Genomic DNA, 6,576 nt, shown 5'->3' on the forward strand with positions numbered 1-6,576 from the left:
AGAATAATCTCTAACCACATAAAGCTTATATACATATGCATATGCATTTCCTTGACAATCTGGTATATTTTGTGCTTTATGGCATATGTTAAATGTAGTACTATATTTGATCAATACACTAAATACAGCTTTTGGTATATATCAATATTTTTATGGTACATTATTTCGTTATTTTTATACCCGCTACCCATAGGGTAGAAGGGTGTTATAACTTTGTGCCGGCAGGAAATGTATGTAACAGGTAGAAGGAGGCATCTCCGACCCTATAAAGTATATATATTCTTGATCAGCGTCAACAGCCGAGACGATATAGCCATGTCCGTCTGTCCGTCTGTGTGTCTGTGTGTCTGTCCGTCTGTCCGTATGAAACACTGGATCTCAGAGACTATAAGAGATAGAGCTATAATTTTTTTTCGACAGCATTTGTTATGTTTGCACGCAGATCAAGTTTTGTTTCAAATTTTTGCCACGCCCACTTCCGCCCCCGCAAATCAAAAAAATCGAATAACAAGCGTAATTTTAAAGCTAGAGTTGCGAATTTTGGTATATATAAGAATAACTATAGTAGTTATGATTCCTGAAAATTTGGTTGCGATCAGATAAAAATTGTCGAAGTTATTAAAGAAATACTTTTACTACTTACTAGGGGTCTTAGTTGCTTTGGCTGACAATCTGGTATATGCCGCCTATGGTATATTTTGAATGCGGTACTATATTTGGTATATTTTTAGTATTTTTGCAGTATATTCGGTATATTTTGAGAAAAATATTGCAAAATATATTTCTTTTATTCAAAATGGGTAGCGGGTATCTCACAGTCGAGTACACTCGACTGTAGCTTTCTTACTTGTTTAAGAATAAGAATATACTTCTCCCCCTGGAACATGACAAATTGGTGTTGCTTCATTTGTTAATTCTTTAGAATACTATAAAGAATTTGTTACATATTTCATGTATTTTCTAATATTTTAGAATACTATAAAGAATTTATAAAGTGAAGGTGAAAATTTCCTTTTATTATTTTATAAAATTGTGGCACATAAATGCAGTTTAAATTATAATCTAACATTCTAAAAATGTTACAAAAGTATTTAGCTGCAAAATAATATTCCTTACTGCATACTTCTTTCTCTCTGTCTCTCCCTCTGACACATATTTCGCTTAGTGGCCACTTTGCTGCACTTAAGCGAGATAGTAACCTATAACATTTATTTATCGTTTGCAACTTATTCAATAAAGCCGATCGCTAAGCATTCTAATTAAAACTTATTTCCTCCACATGCCAAGATTGAGCGTCCACATTTCATTTACATATTTTTCTTTTTCGATTTGCCGTATTTTGAGCGCAGACCGGAACAAAGCAGTGAAATTACATTTCGTTGACACAGCAAAGCCTTCACTCGATTTTTGGACTATTGCCCGGTCCGGCTGCTGGTGCAATTTCCCTTCTGATTTTTCCTTTTTTTTTCTTCTTTTTTTTTTTTTTTTGTTTTTCGGTCATTTTATTTGCGACGCGCTGATATGGCACGAAGTTGTCCCTGACCGCAACATCGCATGTTGTAGGTGCGCCAATGACGCTGATTTTGTTCCTGCGCACGGTCACACACACACACACAGAGACACACACACGCACACACACAGATGGAGGCAGGCAACACCGGGCTACATAATATTAACAGTTCCTGTGACAAAGCGCGGCCACGGACTAGAACTAGAACTGCCACGGAGCATGGAGAGAGCGCACGCTTGGGTGCGGGATTTCGGAGAGTGGGGAGAGTGGAGAGAGTGGAGAATGGAGAGTGTTGGTTGCACCAAGCACCAAGCAGCGAGCAGCGAGCAGCCAGCGGGTGTCGGATGTGGAGATTGCATGTGAATGAGCGTGAATGGGGGGGATGTGTGGCAAGTGCAGCTGGATGTGTAGCTAGGATGTTGCTGTGTAGGTAGGATGTGGATGGTTCAGCATGCTCTGCTCTGCCTCTTCTCTGCTCTGCGCCACCTGTCATATTACGGACGACTGCCAGCAAAGCGCAGCGTTGCCATTGCCATTGCCGTTCTCATCGCTGTCCATGTCATTGGCGTTGTCGTCGTTGTCGTTGTTGCTGTTGCTGTTGCTCTTGTTGTTGTTGCTGTTGCTGTCTTTTGCCGGCCGTTTGCTGTCCAACAAAATGTTTTGTGGTTCCCGTTTGCCCCGTTGCTAAAGTTTGTGCCGCTAGCTGGTTTGTTTATTTTAGCTTCGTAACAAGTATACGCGAGCGCGATTCATGCAAAGACTACACAAGAGTCCTACTCTCATTTAGTTCCATTTAGCTGAAATCGAGAAAATCCATTGCCACGCATTTCCACCTCCCCCCCTACAAAATGAGAATTTAACAAGAAGCCGCATTAATCCGTAGTTAAGCGCAGTTTAAATGGTCGAACTCAGCTCTCTCTATATGCTGCTCAATCTTTTCTTTCGCTTCTTTATACTTGGGCAAAACTTTATTATACATACTATAATAATATAATAATATACATATTAACATAATTCTCAATTCTAACTTGAGTGAATTATAGCCGGAAGCAAAGTTTATTTGATTTCTATCCGTAATATATGTTATATCTAAATAGCTTCTGCTCTGTTTGTAACCAACTCTTAATATATGCTTAATGTTTTATAATTATTTTTATATATTTGTAGATCAACTCAATCATATATTTTACACTATAAATATAATTACCTAATATACGCATATATATATACAAAATTGTACCTTGAACAACAGAGCTTAAAAAATGTAACAATACAGTAAATTGGAACTCATGTTTTTAAGCAATTTAGAATAATAATAAATGCATTTTTTTGACTCACTTATTTGCATTACCAAAATACTCTAAAATAGCAGACGAACGTGATTCAGGAATATTTAATAGAAATTATAATTTGCAATAAAATATATATTTTTGTTAACTTGTATTATGTATTGTAATATTTAAAAAAAAGAGAGAACATTTTCATGCATGCTAAGAGATTGGTACTTTTATCTACCACTTTGTTGCAAATTTAGTAGGATTAAAAATAAATAAAAAACATAATGTAAGTATTAAAATTTAATATTTAATTTAAAATTTCGAAAATAAAAATACTGCAAAAGTTTAGAAATCATTAAAAATTATTTACTAAAACTTTGTTAGACTTAGAATTGTTATTAGTATGTTTTTCTACCACATTATGTTATTGTATGTTGTTGGATAGAAAAGTAAATAGAGAAAAATATACATAGATAAATATATAATTACTTTTAAGTAGCACATTTTTACACTGTAGATGATAGATAGACAGATACAGATATTGACCAACAGACAGATTATAGAAGGAGAGATAGTTAGTTAGAATAATAAAGATAATAAATTGCAAATATTAAAAACAATTCGCATAGATAGATAGATAGATATATAGACAGATGAAGATAAATAGGCAGATAGATTGAATGATAATAAATTCCAAATAGTATATAGATAGATTTATAGGTAAATATGCATATGAAAATATATGTATATATAGATAGATATAGTGATATTTAAATATTTAGATATCTAGATAGTTAGTTCGATAGAAAGATAGTCGATTAAAAACCGTATTTTTTAACAACATCTTCCTTAACTTTACTTCACATTAAAGCAAACCAATTAAAAATGTTACCATCATATTAAAAGCAGTACGCAGAGTGAATGCAGATAGTTTTGCAGATGTGCAGGTGCGTGATACAAATGTTGGCTTATACGCAAACCTTTTGTGGGCATTCAAAGTGCTTAATGTGAGGTCAATCAATGGCTGGAAAGGTCGAAGTGCTTTAGAAAAGAAATTGTATAGTCTCAAAATGATATTTCTTCAATGGCATGCGTCCATTGTCATTCATTTCCCATGACAGCAGCAGCGACAACAAAAGCGTCTGGGGCAATCTTGGCCACATGTGGCTCGCAACCACCCCCCGCCCCGAAAAGCGAAAGAGAGTGGGCAAGGGAAGGGACGAAGGATACGATGAGAATTTTATCTAGCGTGTAAAAATCACTAACAAATGGCGCAAAATTAAATTTGGCTTATGAGTTGGAACTGACAAATCGCAAGCACACACACACACACACACACACACAACAGATATCGCCAGTAGTTATGCCCGAGGACTCCGTTAAAATACGAAATTAACATACTAAAGTAAATGATGTGCCCCATCCACACACATGGAGTTGGAAATTTTTGGTCAGAAAGTGTGTGTGTGTAGAAAACGTGGTAGAAGTTGAAATTAAAAATGAATAACATCAAATAAGGCGAAACTTTGGGATGAAAATGAAATTGGATTCAAGGCGAAGTTTGAGTTGGATGTTAAAACCGGCTGTCGGAAGCAAATCAACACGTCTCGCTTCAACAAAGTGTGCGTGTGTGTATGTCGAGTGTGTGTGTGTGTTTCCTTCGTGGGGTTGTTTCGACCTTTAAATTGGTCGCCGTCTTAATGTCACCTTTGACACCGGCTGGTCAATGGCATGACGAAGCAAAAGCTAGCTAGCTAACTGTCATTCAGTTCTCTCTTAACTTTTGCATCACCATCCAAATTGGATTGCAACGTTGTGTGTGTGTGTGTCGATGTCTATGTCTGTGTGTGTGTGTGTGTTTGTGGCTGAGTACAAGGACAATGACGAGACAAGCGTCGTCATGGCGAGCAAAGCAACCAAATGATGACAGCCAGCTGCTAGCTGTCTAAATGGCTGCTTGGCTGCTTGCCTGGCACGCCAATTCAAAGTAAAGCAAAGCAAAGCAAAGCAAGGACAACTCAACTCAACTCGACTGAAGGCAAAGGCAAGGCCATCTTAAGAAACGATAATGACACAACCTAATAAACTGTTGCCCGGGACGACAGCGCAACATCAGAAGTTGCCACTTGCCATCCGGGCTGCCTGCCTGCTGCCTGCTAAGGCCACAAAACTTTCCGTATCGAGTTTGAGGTTTAAACAGCTTCGAACTAACACACACACACACATAAAGGACGTGAATCTGACTGTCGCTCAAGCGTTAAATAGAAGATTTTCCGTAACCTAGCAACACCTTGCCTCGCCAACGCTCGACGCACCTTTGGCCACACCCATAATCAAACACACACACACACACACACACACACACACACACACACACACACACACACACACACATACATCTTTTAACCACACTCTCACTCGCAGTTGCTAGCGCATATGTACGCTGTACTTATTGCAATAAGTGGGCTTTCAATTAACATGCTGTCTTGTCTATTCCCCCGTTCAACAACTTCCCCAACTCAACTTCCTTTCCCGCTGCGTTTGGCGCCTAGCATGGCACGTTAGCAATTTGACTTAATGTCATTATCAACGCCTTCGAATGACGCCTGCAAAATGCGTTTGGCCTCCAGCTTCTATTGTTTTTGGCCAACACACACAAGCGAATATCTTGCGACCGTTGACGTCTGCTAATTATGCCATCATTAGAGATACGTTTACGCACACACACACACACTCACACACACACACGCACACGTCGACATGCAATAAATTCAAATGTCATTGTCTCCGATACGCGGCATTAAAACGGGGGGACGCAGTGCGGGTTTCCCTCACTCATGTTTATTGCAAATTGTTTGCTCTTTATTATGACTCGCATGTCACACACAAACACAATCCCAAACACAATCGCAAGATGTGAGTGTGTGAGTGAGTGTGTGAGTGAGTGTGTGTGTTCTTCTCACGTCTATCAAAACAATTTCAATGTTAATTACTGCGAATTATTATAATTATTTGTCGCCTTGACAAAATCATTTTAAATGTATGTTCGCACAATTGTCTAGAATTTAAACTATTTGCATAGCATTAGATGGAACAATGTTGAAGCTTTCTATTATGAATATTTTGATATACATTTATTAAGTGTGCTACTTTTGAATGAAAATGCTTTTAGAGAATTTATGTTTTATAGTTGCCGAACATCATGAACACTTTTGAATATCCTTGAACTAAATATGGAAGCCTATTAGTGAAGAGCCTGAAATCCCGTCAATAAGCTCTACCTTAAGACATGCTTTAAAATACAAATTTAAAACAAATTAAAAGTTAAAACCTATAAAACTATAACTGAATTACCAGACATAGTCCAAATAATAAAAGCTACGACTCTGAAATTTGAACACACAATTTTTATTCTTACTCTTTTTTTTAATAAAATAAACCTTGCCTGGTTACATAACATCCATCCCCTTTAATTGAAGCATAGTCTTTTGTCTTACTTGCACCTGCTTCAGCTTAGCAGCGACCTCTAATGTTAGACATAATCAAAACTATGTATGTAGTATTTTCTTCTGTTAAACGTTTGCTTCTCTTTATACTAGATCAACTAGCAACGGCTTCCGTTAGACTAAACAGCATTGCTTCCTCTTATAATGCATTTCTCCATCTCCCTCAGGCGCATACGCAGCCGAAATCTAGTCTAAAACTTATGCTTGTGTGTTAGACACGATCAGCAATCGTTTAGGCCAGCAACTATCGCGTATATTGTTTTACACACAACCTCAACTAAGT

Source organism: Drosophila albomicans, chromosome X (assembly GCF_009650485.2).
Source record: "Drosophila albomicans strain 15112-1751.03 chromosome X, ASM965048v2, whole genome shotgun sequence".
NCBI classification, from domain to species: domain Eukaryota; kingdom Metazoa; phylum Arthropoda; class Insecta; order Diptera; family Drosophilidae; genus Drosophila; species Drosophila albomicans.